Here is a 14,587-nt window from a genome sequence, read left to right as displayed (position 1 = left end):
GTGAATTTTATTTATATATAAATTATATCTTGAATTGTTAAAAAAAAGTTATTCTGAAATGCAAACTGGATAGGGATTTGAGTAATTGAAAGAACCCTGTGAGAGAAATAAAATTGGTCCATCACTGACAGAAAAAATTGACTAAAGAGGAGGAAAACATTCTACAACAAAAATGAAATTTGACACTTTAAAATATTCTGTACAAGGCAGCCCGTTAGCCCTTAAAGTTGTGGCAAAGAGTAAAACATCAATTACTAAACACTTTTTCCAAAATTTTTTTTCTTCCAAAGTACAATTTGAGTCAAGATTGAGTCATCTGAAATTCCAAAACACGTTTTTTAGAAAAGAAACTCTTGATAGTGTCTTAAACTCACTTAAAGGTTTTCAGAATGCTGGTCTAGTCAACGCTGATTCAAAACCTAAGAATCTAAGGGCTTCCTATGAGATTTATGGCCGTCAGTTCTCATTTTAAAAACCCAAGTCCTGATCTTCCTGAATGTTAAATTCTAAAGCGAATTAAAGAAAAGTAACCGTGCGGTACCGTCAGTAAGAAAGGAAGCCTCTTGTGAAAAGGTAAAGTGTGCAGACGGATTTTGAGTGTTCATGCACACACAGAGAAGTGCCAGACTGAGAAGGAGTCTAACCCAATGCAGTTTTATCCAAACCATAGACCGGAAGGTTTTAATTTTTAGTGTTTTCCAGGTGAACGCTCAAGTGGTCAAATTTGAATCTCCACTTCCCGATGCTGCACAGACTCCAGCCGGTAACAACAGCGCCTTCCTTTCTTCTGGCCTTTAGTGCCAGGTTCGTGCCAGGCGCTTTTCCAAAGGCCCGAGATGGGCTGCGCTGGCTGGGAGGGGCTCCGCGAGGGCGGCTGGCGGCGGGTCCCGGCTCCCCCGGCAGCGACTCGTGCTCTGGCCCTGTAGCCTCGGACGGGTGACCGGCCGGGCGGAGGCAGCTCCCCACGAGGGCACTTCTGGGGCTCCCCCAACGGGCTGCAGCAGCAGCGGCCGGGACCCCCGCCCTTCGCCCCTTCCAGCCACTTCGCCCCTGCTGCCCGCCAGGTCCTCGGTGCCAGGGAAAATGCAGAGGCTAGCGGGGATCCGAGTGTCATTCGGCCCACCCACACCCGGGTTTTATGGAAGTGTGGACGCAGACTCGAGAAATGAGGCGCCGTGGCTACCAACCCGACAGCTGGATGCCGGCAGGGAGGTGGGCGCTCCGGTCTCGGCTGACCCCGGCCCGAGGAGATGCTTGGCGCTCTGAAAACGACTCGGCATTACTGGCGTGAGAGAGAAGGGTTCAGCCACCTGTGCCAGGAGGTCGCCGGTGCCCACCCTTCGGGCAGAGCGAGCAAAACACAGGTGAGCCTACCTCCTGGCTCACGGCCCCTGACCCGAGCGCCCCCCTTTCACCCTAAGCGTCCTGCTGTGCCGGACGAATGGTGAGGTCGCCCCAGCAAAAGGGGCATCCGCTTGGAATTCCCCTCCACCCCCCACCCCAGCCCCAAGCTGGAGCAGGCTGGGCGGAAAAAGGGAAAGTTGCACTTACCACCTCTAGGCTCGCTCAGCCACCCCCAGCTCCCCCCAAGTCTTTTCCCTCCATCCGCCCCGCGCTAGGTACGTACCAGCCGCGCGCAGAGCTGCCCAGAGCCTGGGCCAGGTCCCCTGTGCGGCCGGCACGCGCCGCGGGGCTCGGGATCGCCGGCGCTTCTCGGGTCTGCGCGGATGCGGGCGCGGCGGCGCTGCCGGGCTGGGGCGCACTGGGGCGGCGGCGCCAGCGACGCGGGGGCGGAGGGAGCGCGGCCCGGACCCGCCCCCGGGCGCAGATCTCGGCTCCCCAACCTTGGGCGGCCCTCGCTGCAGCCCCGGCCGCGCCGAGCTCCCCGGAACGCGCGTGATAGGGGTGCTTCCCCGCTGGAGCCGTGGGGAGAGCTGCCTCTCCTGCGTGCACGTTAACAGGCAGCTAATCCTCGGGGATAGTCACGGGGCCCGGGCCCTCCCCGCCTGCCACTCCCAGTTCCCTGAGTTCAGGTGCTGTTAAGAATGTGCTGGGTAGGACTGCGGGAAATTCGCTTCACTCGGCTCCCCAGGCCCCCAGCTCGCACACGCAGCGTCTTACTTTCTGTCCTGTCCGCCTGTACGCGCCGGGAGGGTTTGGGCTCCAAGGGTCACAGCGCTGCCCTTTGAGCTGTCGTGCCTGTTTGGAGAAAATAGGAATGTGCATAGTTTTCTTATCAGTACCCGGAATCACTTTTATTGCCATTGTTTTGCAGATTGTGAGGCAACATGCAATGCAAACAACTTTTTGTGCAAAGGAAAAGCGCAAAACTACGCGTGTCGGATTTCACGTTCAGGTGCTTGCTAAGGAAAAGGAGCTCCTTGCTCTTTCGGTCTCATCGTGTCCTTTGCAAACCACACCGATGCACGAGGACACAGCTCCGAGGAGCGTCTCCTCGGCTTCCTCAGAAAGTGATTTTTCCTCAGTTCTTAGAATAGTATGTTAATAAGTAGCTGCTTAATAAGTGTTTCTTAAATGAATTAATATTCATCTAACTTTTCTCAGTTAAGAGGGAAATAATGACTTAAGAAACTACTGTTTATAGGATGTTTTTGTCAATTTAGAGGGGACTAAATTTCGATGGCTTCTCATTTCTACTAGGAAAATAAGGGAGGCAGTGCAGTCACAGGTTTATAGTAGCTGCTGTTGGAAATGGTGCAGAGAACCTGACCATAGATCCAGAGAAGTATTTTTGAGGCCAGAAGTTGGTGGCAGCAGTAGTTCCACACATTTGTGTCAATTAGTGTAAAATGTGTGACTTAATGTAGAAAATTGAGCTAATCCAAGTTTATGGTTTTACCAGGTGACTTGCTGGAAAAACAAGAGAAGTAGCTTAAGGACAGGGTCATGAGGTCAATTTAAGACATAGGAAAATAGGTGAAGAAATAAGAAGAGGGAGAAAAAGGAAAAGGCAAGGAACCATAAATGTCAAATGAGAATGATAGAAATATAAGACGTTGTGGTCAGGAGGTGGGTTTCAGTAACAGTGTGATAGCATGGTTTCTGAAGTAGCTGTGAGTGGGGTTGGCTGACATGGGCTGGAGATCAAGAAATTTGTGACTAGTGCATGAAAGAGGCAATCCACACACTCATAGAAGCCACCTTCAATGATGCCAGGACATGCAGTAGGGAGGGAGGCTGTGAGTCAGATAAGAGTCTTCTGTGAATGTGGGAATGATCCAGAACTGAACGGATGGCCGTTAGAGTTGGGGCAATGGGTACATATCCAGGGAACAAGAGCCTAAATGGATCAAGTGCTGATAGGAGAGGTAGTTAGAAGTCTGGAAGCAATTTGGAGGAGTTATGAGGATGCCAATGCTGCCTCCTGTCGTCCTAGGGCATGTTGTAATGAACAGTCTACATTGAAGAGAGATCTGGATGAAACTATACTCCAAAGAAAGCTGTTCTTTACTTAAAGCAAGAAAATGAAGGGAGCACTGTGTGATTATGAATGTAGTGGGATTTTTCAGTGTTGAATGAGGATTCTGCGCGATCAGAGAGATTAGATACAGGAGGCAGGTTCAGCTTCACAGGATGTGACCTGTGCAGTCACGCACAGCTCTGTGCTTAGAAAGGCCGAACTCTTGGCTTAATGCCCTGCTGTCTCCACCTCGACAGTCTTAATAATTTTTTAACAAGGGGCCCCACCTTTTTATTTTGTATTGAGCCTTTCAAATTATGTCGACCGTCTCATTAAGAGGAAATGGAGAAATGAGAGTGTGAGTGAAGCAGGAAGCTGCACAAACCCTCTGGGGATGAAAGTATAGGAGATACAAAGTGAAGCATGTCATATTTGAGGGAGATCAAGCAGGGCAGGGAGAAGGGGTGTGGATGCGAGCTTTCAAGTGAGATCTGGTTTCCACACACTTCAGGATGAGGCTGGCTAGACCTGGGCATGAGAAGAGGAGAGGAGTCACCATCAGCCTCCCCCACGTTTCTGTGGACCACATCAGCGGAGGCTGCAGAGGGAGCCTGGCTGGATGACACAGGCAGGCAATGGCTTTTCAGGTCTATTTGGCACACCAAGATATCTATAACAATGTGAAAGCTATCCATATTTCTAAAACTTTCCAACCATGAAATTTCATACCTATAAATGCTCTCAGGTCCTTTCTACCTTCTGCTCAAGGCAGGACAGGAGCTATAAATTCCACTGAAGGTCTGCTTTTAGATCAGAGGCTCTATCATGAAAGGCAGAGGTAAAAGCCAGAAAGAGAAAGGTTTCCTTTTAGGGTTTAGGGTATGCATTTCCTAAGATAATATACCTATATTAGCTTTGTTGTCTCGAGTCTTTCCCGTCCCTGGTCAATGGGGTATCATTTTACAGAGAAGCAGGGAATATGAAAAGAACACTGAAAACAATCCTGGACTCAGATGCAGGCAGTGCTGCTCATGGCGGTGTAGTCTGCTCAGGATTGAAGGGAAGGAATATGGCTCAGTGATTGCCAAGCTCTAAAATTCCTTGTCTCTGAATTGGCTTCCTTCTTAAATAGAAACTTCTCAGCCCTCAGTCCAACACTTAGAAACTTTACCCATTCACCTCCATCTCATGTTCTTATTTCCCATCACAAATCCTGTTTTCCACATGAGCTAATCAATTGGCCACTTCACGTGACTTTTTATTCCAACATTCGTATTCGGTGCAGGCAATGTGCTTTTTAAAACTTCCTTCTACTTTTAAGCAACTGTCCCTTACTTTCTTTAAGATGCTGTTCACACATCATCTAATTTGGAATCCCACTTGTTGATGTTTTTCAATCTCTGATCAATTCATGTCAATGTGTGCCTCGTGTTTGCTATCCATATTCATAGCCCCTCCTTCATGTCTTTGGGGTGTACGAAGATTTTAAATTAAAACTAAAATATTGTTCTCTTAAATTTGCGGCTTGCTCTAAAGGTTATTTCATGTACATTGTCTCCTACTCATACTGTAAGTTTCTTAGCACAGAGTTCTTATTCTACGGTAATATTTTCTAACTTCTTCCAGTAAATGAAACAACTCTAAATAATTTAAGAGCAATAAAAAAATAGCTAAACATCTAGCTATCCTCTGATACAGCATCAACAAAGTGCTTGGCATGGAGTAAGCATGCAATGAGTATGTTTGCATGATCATATTTAAATTAACCCATACCTTTCTTCCTAACCACACATGCATATGCACATATGGATCTGCATATACATATGCATATATATATATATAAACATCAACCATCCTCCTTCCTGTCTTCAACATGATGATCTTAACATCTGATGAAAACATCAAAAGAAATTAAAGAAATCAGACATGTTACAAAGATATCTTTGTGATTCACTGATAATATGGTAATTTCTTTGCCCAAATAAACTTCACTTTTAATAACATATAAGAAATAACTGAAAAAAATTAAATATGCTTTTCTATGAATTGCTTCTGTGCATAGATTCATGAAATCATAGATGAGAGCTCTAAGAGTAGATGATCATCATAATCAAAAAACCAATTTGGAACTTCTAACACAGGGGATCTAGGTGTCTCTAGAGTTGTTTTATTATTATTATTATTATTATTATTATATTAGGAAAGAAACATTGTATCAGAACTCAGTAAATATCTTTTTCTGATATTTATTATGTTTTTCACAGTCAGTTTCATTTACTGTGGTCCTGAACAACTCAGTAAGTGTAGAGAAATATAATGAATGCTAAGTTGTCTTACAAAATGAGTTGGGTCTTTGGAATTGGGACAAACTCTTATGTAACCTAAATTAATTCAAGCATCACTAATGGAACTTGGGGTGGGTAGAATCTTCCAAAGAAAAGAAGCCTCTGTGATGGTCCTGGGGCATTAGACTTGAAGGTTAGTCACTTTTAAGCATTTTCCTGGGAACCTATAATTGAAACTTATTTCAACTGGGACAATTTGAGGGAATTTTTCTTTATACTGTGTAGGAATTATAAAAGCTGCAAAAAGTAGTGTTAGCTCATACAACCAAAGCAAATAACAAATGCCATTATTAAATTTAAAGTACTTTAATAGTCAAAATAATTTCTTTAGCATTAACATTTCTCTGTGCTTGTCAGATAAAATGCATCTCATCCATGATTCCCTTCGTTAGTTGCAGCCCTAAGGAGAATTTTAACGAAAATAAAGCCTTTCCCCCTTCTGCATCTTTTTTTGTCTTCTCATCCCAAAACATTTGGTTCTTTCCTGTGGACAGTGTATTTTCCATATCAAATATTGTATTTTTATCTCTAGAAGTTTGATTTGGGTTTTTAAAAAATATATCTTCCATGTCTCTACTTAACACATCTAATTTTTCCTCTATTTTCATAAGCATATGGAATGTAATTACAAGACTTCTTTCTACGTCCTTTTCTACTAATTCTATTGCACGCGCCATTGGGGGAATGTTTCTATTGATTGATTTTTCCCCTTCATTATGGGCCATATTTCCATGCGTCTTTACTTGCCTGGTATTTTTTTATTGATTGCTAGACAATACAGTGTATTTTCCATATCAAATATTGTATTTTTAGCTCTAGAAGTTTAATTTGGGTTTTTAAAATATGTATCTTCCATGTCTCTACTTAATACATCCAAATTTTCCTCTATTTTCATAAGCATATGGAATATAATTGCTTTGTGCTTAGCCATAGCTAAGTTACTTGATAACAATTTTATTCTTTTGAGGCTTGCTTTTAAGCTTTGTGTGATAGGAATAGATAAGTGGGCTTATTTTCCCATTCTGAGTTCTCTACCTAATGACCCTTGAATTATGAGCCTTTCCACTTTGGCTGGCAGGAACATGAACTATTTCCAGCTCTGTGTGAGCTTCAGTGATATTTTTCTGTGTTCCTTTGGGCAGTTCTTTGTCAGCATTAGGTGGAGTCTTCACATGTATGCATTGATACGTACCCAACAAAAGACTAAAGGGGAACTTCTGCAGTTCAGAAGTTCTTTGTGCAGTTCTCTCTTCTTAAGGACTCAGGGTTCCCTGCAACCTTAAGCTACCCTGGATCCCCAGATACCCAGATCCATTTCTCAATCTTGGAGCATCACCGAGCATCACCGGGCCATCACCCCTCCCTGCACTATAGCCTGAAACTCTCTTCGGACAGTAAGCTAAGTCAGTCATAGGGCTCTCCTCATTTGTTTCCCCTTTCCCAAGGACCATTGTCCAGTGCTCCCTGCCTGGTACTGTTTGATATCCACTGTCTGAAAATCAGTATTCCATATATTTTGTTTGATTTGTTTTGTTTTTTAGTTCTTTCAGGCAGGAGAGAAAATGTGGCCCCTGTTACTCCATCTTGACTGGAAGCAAAAGTCCACATAATAATGTCTTTGCTTTTTAGTTTGTTTTTTCACATAGAATTTTCTCCACAAAATACTCAATAGTAGCACACCACACACAATGTTCTCTTGATAAATATTTTGGATTGATGAAATAAATCTTTTAAAGAAAAGGGGGAGCCTCTATTCACTTAGATTTTGCTCATAGAGTTTTGTGGAGGACACAACCCTGAGATGTCCAGTCTATTAGCTCTGTTCCTAACAGCTTTAGTAACCTTAACTTTTTATGCCTGCATTTTTGCGTACAATTGTAATCAATATTGATATTTCTCTTTAAAATTAAGTAAGGATTTTTTTTCATTATATTTGAACAAGGACAGTCTTATTGAGAGTTGTATTGAAATTCTTCCTAAATTGCCCTTGAAACACTTTAACCATTGTGAATATTATCAGGATATAAATTATTCATTATGGTAAATGAGCTGAATTCCAAGCCATGCTCTTGAAATCATCTGATAAAGTCACCATCAATAACCACACTGAGGCCACATCTCAAGAAGGGGAACAAATAAAAAATATCCCTCAGTTCAAGTGGTGATAATCTCAGCTTTTATATTAACTTAATGGCTTGAGTCTTTATTAACAAATGTTCCAATTTTCCCCAAACAAAAAGCATTTTTATGATAATTATATATAAACAACCTATGAAAATATCTGCTATCGTTCAAAAGAAATGAAAGAACCTATAAATTTGCCACCTCCTCTGGTTCATATCATTGGCCTCTGGTTCATATCAAGCCATCTGGAGCACCCAACATGAAGAAAGCTAAACAGCACAGATACATAAAATAATTCTGTATTTGCTCTAAAATCCAGGTGCGCAAATCTGGAGACATAGTTAGACTAGTATATTAGAATGTTTAGTTTTATTCCAGTATACAAATCCTCTTGATAAAGGAATGATTGAAAGCTGAAAATATTAACTTGGTACCACACATCTACAATCACCACCATCAATAATTTTAACCTGTGAAAGTCCAGGAGAGAAATTGATGTCCAAGCATCCTTAGATTTTGAAGCAAGACTATTAACCTGACTTAATCCCAAATGTCAGTATTGGGTACATCCTTTCTATTCAAGATACCATGCCAGCAGAATTGGCCTCACCAGGGAGCTTGTTAGAAATGTAGAAATTGAGGCTCCACCCAGCCCTCCGGAGTCATAATCTGTGCATAACAAGATTCCCAAGTGATTCATATACACAAGTAAGTTTGAGAAGTACCAATGTACATCACCTTGTATCCTTAACCCAGTGGTTCAACTCAAGGTTTAGCTCCAGATGCACTGTGCTTCTCTTACTCAGAGAAAGGCCATTTCTCTCTTCAGCGTGTAATAATTTCAGATGGTGTTTAACTTGGTCTGTTTTCTGTGACATCAAATGCAATGGATAGGCAATGTTTCAGGTTGGTGGGGCAAGCTAGCCATGTGATATGCACACGAAAGCAAGTGTCTAGCATTCTTAAAAACATATCCCAGATTTCTTGACCTTAAACAATCAAATACTGTAAATAACCATGCAATATATATAATATAGCTCCTCCATGATTCTTTCAGTGATTAGAATTTCCTAAAATTTATTCACACCCCTAATTTATAATAAAACGTGTTTTCATTGTTCTGGTGGAAAAGCTGAATATAGTTGTTCAAAACTCCAGTCACAGCAATAGAAATTTAGATCAAGAAGACATTTTAAAGGTTATTTAATTCAATTACCTCATGGTGCATTTAAGGGAAATGATTTGCAAAAGATTACATACCTAGTTATTTATTCTCTATAGAGTTGATACCCTGCCAGATTCCAAGAGGAATTTATTATTATAAGAGGCCATATGTATAAAATAAGACTGTTCAAATTAGTTTTGTAAAAAATAATGCATAAAAGGAATGAAATAAGTGCATCAGTCACCTGGGCTGTGTTTACTGTAATTAAGCATTTAATTTGGTCCTCCACTTCCTGGAAATTAAAGGGGGAAAAGGAAAACACAACAGACTATATAGCAAGTTCGCATTTGCAATCCCAGGTATAGAATCCTAGTTGAGTATATTAATTTCCTCACATAATTCATTTTGCTTCTTTAAACCTTATTTTACAGATGGTCAATTTGAACCAGACTTTTTATTTGAAAGGTTATGTTTCCACAATAAATGAAAGATGATTAAATTTGGTTCATTGTCATTCTTACTTAACTAGATTTTGAATGAAGTCTAACAACAAAAAAAAAATCCATGGACTAAATCCTGAATATATGAGTCAGGTAATAATGAAGATACAATTAAAAAATATTAACAAAAAAGTCTTGGTTACCTAATGTCTGATAAAACTTTATCTGTCTAGTCAAAACCCTCTGGTTAGGTAGTCATCAACAATTGTTATTATGGAAATAAAATGCTTTTGCCCAATGCAAGTATTCAATCTTTCTCTAGGTGGAGACACCTATACAGCCAGTAGTTTTTATGTACACTTGTAGCAGCTTCTTTTATGACAAAGTTCGTATTGAGACCAGCAACAGAATACTGAGTTCTTGATTTAGTTTTCAGCTACATCTCGACAACTGGTTTTGAATAACTTCAAATCTATGGGGAGTTTAACAAAAGATGGTGAATGGATTTTTGCCATCTCTAGTAAAGGAAGCAGTAGAAATCAGTCTATTGATGCTAAAACAATAATACCAAAAAGCAATAAATTCCACTAGTCTTCCCATTATTCAAAGAAAAACCGTGCAGTCATAGAATGTTTTTCTAACCTGGCAATGTGTGTGTCTCTGTGGTGAGAGCGTGTGTGTGTGAGAGAGAGATAGGAGTTAGATGAAAGAGAGTCCTTCCTAACCATAGAATTATTTAAGAAGGAAAAACTGGACCTTGTGGAAGGTTCTACCTTACAGAGTTACCTTAAACTCTCCCAGATGGCTGAGATCCATGCCTTTTAAAATTAAAGCCTGTGATAGAGTTCCCCCTGAGGGAAAGGGGCAGTTCTAAAGGAACCACAGAATTGGGGAGGAGTTTAACATTGACAGATACACTCTTCTCTTATCTCCTGCCATCTATTTTCTCCCCAAATCCTTATCAATAGAAGTCAGTTATCTCTGTGCATTGGACAACTGTGTAGACAGAACTCTGAGCGTTTGTCACCCTCACCTCCAGTCTCTCCCTGGCTGTGCCTCGCTCTCTCTTTCTCCTTGAGCAGCCTAACCCAAGAGAAATGCCTGATTGCCTTCATCTAAAACTTTAAAAACTCACTGTGGAAACTGAAATATCATAATCTTTGGTAGCTATAATCACCCATTTAATTAAAGAGCTAACTAATCTACACTTGTTTTTTAGAACATTGATAAGACACTATTATTTTACTTTCTGTCTACTTTTATAAACTTCCACTGGGGTTAAAAAGAGAAACTTCTCTAGTTTATTGAGTACTTTCTAAGCTAAGGCTTTTCTTTCATTTCCTCATTTATTGCCTCCTTAAAACAGTCTGTGAGGTATGCAGTATTATTGCCTTTAACTAAAGAGTAAACTGAGGCACAGATAGGTTAATAACTTACCCAAGATCTCAAAGCTTGTAAGTGGGAGAACAAGATTTCAAAATGCAAATATGTCTGAGCCCTCAGCCTGAGATCTTAACCTCCACACAGTATGACTTCCCATAAATAAACCTCACCAAATTTCACATTGAATCATAATTGACATAAAAGAACAATTCATGAAGCTTTTCTTCCTAAATAAGACTTCACTTTAAGATGACATTATATTTGCTTGCAGCAGTTCAGAGTTCAGTAAAATAAACATTTTAATTGGATACCACTCGTCCTTAAAAACAATTTAGCATTTCTATATACTCTTTCCCCCTAAATATGTTTAAATATTCCCTTTCCTTCTGCTCCTGATTTTTGCTCATTTCTTCTGATTTCCATTGATGTCAAAGCATACATAACAACAAGTGCAAAAGCAACAAAAAGTAGAGTGTTTCAGAATTTACAAAGCCTGAAAATTCTTATCTTTTTCTGGAAATATGGCATATTGAATATTTGTGGATCATTTCTTTGGACTTGAAAATAAATGTTTTTAATAAGTACAAAATTGACCCTTTGTTGATAAAAATGATCATCTTACTGTCTTCTGCCTCCTTATTTTTAATTTTCTTTTTTCCTATAATAATTTAATGACAATTTATTTCTGTTATCTTCTTTGTAGAATTTGAACTGACTTAAATGACAACCTCCTCTTGAAAATATGTATATTTTCTCCCAATCCCTGAGGTAGAATAGAAACAGCCAGCTTTTATCGAATAATGTGCATTTTACATCACATAAGAAATTCATGAATGCTTTCTTAGAAAATTTAAAACAGAGATGAAATCAAGCCTCCTTTTGAACATCATCTTCAACCTTTATTCCCCACCCCCACAGGAAACTGTCTCTATCACAAATTTATAATGTTTATCCCCATTTTTAAAATGCTTTCACAAATAGGTCATATGGATTCAAATGACATTTTTTTGCATTTACACACTGTAAATATTCTTAGCTTTCATTTTTTATTGTACAATGTCTTGGGTTTCTGTTATGAATGTCAAATGTAGTCCTGACATTCTTTTTATAACTGTTGCATAGTATTTCATAGACTAAAAATAGCGAAAGGTATTTCAGTATTCCTTTATACGGGAATATTTAAGTTGTTTCCAGGTTTTTAGGATGATGAACATTTTGCTGCTGTAAACATTCTTCTTTATGAATTGTTACGTACCTGTGTTATTCTCGGGTAGATACCAAAAAGTAACATTTCTGGGTTATGGCATCATTTTAGATTGCTAAAGTTGCCAAAATGCAATATACCAGAAATGGGATGGCTTTTAGGGTGGGGATTTATTAACTTAGAAGCGTACAGTTCTGAAGCCATGAGAATGTCCAAATCAAGACATCAACAGGTCATGCTTTCTCCCTGAAGACCAGCTACCAGCAATCCTCAAAGCACATGGCCACCTCTCTCCCTTCTCCCAGGTTTCATTGCTTCCAGCTTCTGGCTTCAGTGACTTCCTCTCTCAGCTTCTCTAGCTCTTCTCTCTCTGCTTCTCTGAATTTCATCTCTTTATAAAGGACCCCACTAAAAGGATTAAGACACATTGGATTGAATAATCAAAAGATCCCACCCACAGTAGGGCTTCACCCATGGAAATGGAGTAGCTTTAGAACATGATCTTTTACCTACAGTCTCAAACCATCCCAGCACATATTAATCCAAGAGACATTTCTGTTTTAGGAGGTTATATTAGAGTCATAAAGCCTCAAGCACTAAAGTAAGAACCTCCTCAGTCCTGGAGTCAAGAGTTATAAAGACTATCAATTTAACAGCAGTTGTATTCTTCCCAATAGAAAGCACACTGCAGTGGGAATTAAAGCAAATGGACACTAACCCCTGTCGGGGTTTGACTGGTGGTCCTTCAAAAGATACGGCCATCTGGAAACTGGAAAAACAGTCTTTGCAGATGAAATCAGGTTAAGCAGCTGGAGAATAGATCATTCTGGATTAGGGTGACCCCTAAATCTAATGACAAGTGGCGTCCTTGTGGAGGGGAGAGGGGAGAGGCCCCACAGAGGCTCAGGAAGAAGGCTGTGTGATGGCACATTCAGACACTGGGGTAATTCATCTTCAAGGTAAGGATTGCTACAGTCACCAGAGGCTGGAAAAGACAAGAAGAATTCTCTAGAGCCTTTGGATGGAGCATTGTCCAGCCGTCACCTTGATGTCAGACTTCTGGTCTCCAGAACTATGCGAGAACTAAATTTTTGTTGTTTTTAAGTCTCCAAGTTTATGGTAATTTGCTACAGTAGCCCTGGGAAACTAATATACCCCCTTCTGCTGCTATTTAGAAGTTACTCGGCTTCTCCAGAATTCTTTTTCCTTATCTACAATATTAGGAACAGATGATTTCTCTGAATTTTTCCAGCACTAAATGATATCTTTCTGCTCTTCATTTATTCAATCAGCAATTATACAAGCACATATAAGAACTTGCAATATTTCTGTAAGGACTTCACACACAGAAAAATAATGCCAGGAAACAAAGCAATGTGTGTCAACACATATCATTTAAACAAATTTTTCTAAGCTACAAAATGTGTGCTTTCAAAAATTTTTTTTAAAAAGAGCACAGAAGATTAGCACATCACTTATTTGGGATAATAAGGTGCTTGGTACACCTTTATCTACAAACAATAAATTCTAGAGTGAAGTTATTGCCGCGTCCCACCAATGCATCAGATAGAGTCAGAGGGAAATTTTTCTAACAGTTGCTCAGATGTTCCCTGAAATCCCAAAGGCCTAATTGCCTTGAAGAGCTGAGCCCAATATTGAGATTTGGATGTGGGTCTGTTTTCTGTGTTGTCCAGATTCCCAGCTCCACAATCTCTGCCTCAAGCCCCATCTGCTGGATTGCTGTCCTTAAATAGAAGTCCTCTCATCTGTATCAACTGTGCAAAGGGCACAAACATGCTGAATAAAAAAGGACTGCAAAGTAGGAAGCACAGGGGAGAGACTTACTGAAGAAGAGAGTTTTGCTTTTAATGCTAAAGAAACCATAACCATTTTTATCCAGTTTTGAGATTCCTCTCCTTTAGCACTGAATCTATACACATAACTCTTCATTTATTTCAGCTTTCTTTGAAATTATAATAGCTTCAAAGGCAGAAGGATGAAGACATGAAAATAAAAAGATGAATGAAAATACAAAAGAGCTATACTAATGTATAACATTCCCTTGCTGAGGTTTGCTGAAAAGACAGATAAATATAAATGATTTAAAGAGAAAACACAGCATAGTATCAAGACAGCATTTAATAATTACAGCAAAGTAATGGAAAAGCTAACCAGGACCAAACCATAAATAAGTAAAGTAACTCCTTGGTTCAGTGGATCATGGTTTATTTTCAATTACACAGAGTCTACCCATACCAAATGGAAAATTAAGGCATTCTCTGAATAGGGGATTTCAAAGCCTGATTTCACAAAACCCATGCCAATTTTATCCTTTGGTTAAGCTTAATTCAGTTCAAAGAACACTTTTTTTAGGCACGAGGCATGCTGCTAAGTGCTTAGGACATGTACCTTACAAAATGTGAACTCTGCCAAAAAGAAGCTACAATCTTTTGGAATCTTTTGGATGGCTTTCAGGGACTCAAAACTTCAAATATCTAAACCAAA

General features: G+C 40.1%; 1 protein-coding gene across 1 annotated transcript in view; it reads right to left on the bottom strand.

Annotated features, from left to right (window-relative positions):
* The window catches only part of PKIB (cAMP-dependent protein kinase inhibitor beta), a 116,199-nt gene extending 114,481 nt beyond the window's left edge, over positions 1–1,718 (bottom strand). The window contains exon 1 of the mRNA XM_077162790.1: positions 1,628–1,718. The gene's annotated coding sequence lies outside the window, so the exon portion shown is untranslated. The remainder of the gene's footprint in view (positions 1–1,627) is intronic.
* Between the last annotated feature and the right edge of the window lie 12,869 nt (positions 1,719–14,587).

The sequence above is a fragment of the Tamandua tetradactyla genome, chromosome 5 (assembly GCF_023851605.1).
Source record: "Tamandua tetradactyla isolate mTamTet1 chromosome 5, mTamTet1.pri, whole genome shotgun sequence".
NCBI lineage: Eukaryota > Metazoa > Chordata > Mammalia > Pilosa > Myrmecophagidae > Tamandua > Tamandua tetradactyla.
Note: the sequence above shows the minus strand (reverse complement) of the source record. Positions and strands in the feature narration are given on the sequence as shown.